General features: G+C 36.7%; 1 long non-coding RNA gene across 1 annotated transcript; it reads right to left on the reverse strand.

The window, feature by feature from the left end:
- Window positions 1-408: 408 nt before the first annotated feature.
- On the reverse strand, window positions 409-902 carry LOC107683725 (uncharacterized). Its single transcript, XR_001633758.1, has 3 exons — window positions 802-902; window positions 586-665; window positions 409-489 (listed from the first exon to the last, which is right to left on the reverse strand). It is a non-coding gene; the product is annotated as an uncharacterized LOC107683725 (long non-coding RNA).
- Between the last annotated feature and the right edge of the window lie 91 nt (window positions 903-993).

Here is a 993-nt window from a genome sequence, read left to right on the forward strand (position 1 = left end):
ACCGGACCAGGTACTGTACTGTGGAAAACCACCCAAAATTGAACCGTACCGAGCCGTACCGTGCCGTACCATGCAGTGGAAAAGCGCCATTAGTTACACTCGAAGTGGATTGGTCTCTCTGGCGAGATTCCCAATTCGTCGGTCACCGACGTGACGTCGAGAGTGACCGACTGAAAGGAAACAAATATTCAATGCAATCTCAATTAATATGATGTAATTAAAACTGAATGCATATTAAATGAAAATAAATACATAGAAATAATAAATAAGCAAAATGCTTTATAAAATACTTTAACATGGAGTAGTAATAATTATGATATGTCCACTATATAATATATGATAACCCTGATTAAAAATGTGAAAAATACGCATTCATCCCTTTAAATTGAGTAAGACAGAAATGCTCTTACCTTGTGGGTTAACATTTGGTAACAATGTCCGAAGATCTTTCTTTCTAAATTTTGGTAACTTTGTTATGTAGTGTCTAGCCTAGAAAAAAAAGTGGTTTAGATTTTCACATCTCATAATATATCTGGTGAGAGGTCTGCAAACTAGTCTTAGTATGAAAATTTAACTGAAACACACATCTTCAGACTGTAGTTTGGCCGTGAACTCTTTTGTGGGCGTCCCTGTAATCTTCATGATCTCCATCAGCTGATCCAGGTCTGGTGGAAAATGGTCAAGGATTCAAATATACTGGGGATGAGACTTAGGGAAGTAATCACCACATCAAAAATACAATGACAAAAATTCTCCTAAATTTGTACATAAAAACCACAGCTTTTCTGCGAGGAAGGATACGGTCATTTCCTTTGAACAGTGGTTTCCCTAGCAGCATCTCTGCCATGATGCATCCGACTGACCAGATGTCCACTGACGGGAAACATTTAATCAAACACAAACATGTCTCTGTATTATCATCAGTTTAAATAGCAATTGTGCAATATCTCATTAATCAAGAATTTCTATTACCTTTATGAAAGCGATAAAATA

The sequence above is a fragment of the Sinocyclocheilus anshuiensis genome, unplaced genomic scaffold (assembly GCF_001515605.1).
Source record: "Sinocyclocheilus anshuiensis isolate Anshui unplaced genomic scaffold, SAMN03320099.WGS_v1.1 scaffold4807, whole genome shotgun sequence".
NCBI lineage: Eukaryota > Metazoa > Chordata > Actinopteri > Cypriniformes > Cyprinidae > Sinocyclocheilus > Sinocyclocheilus anshuiensis.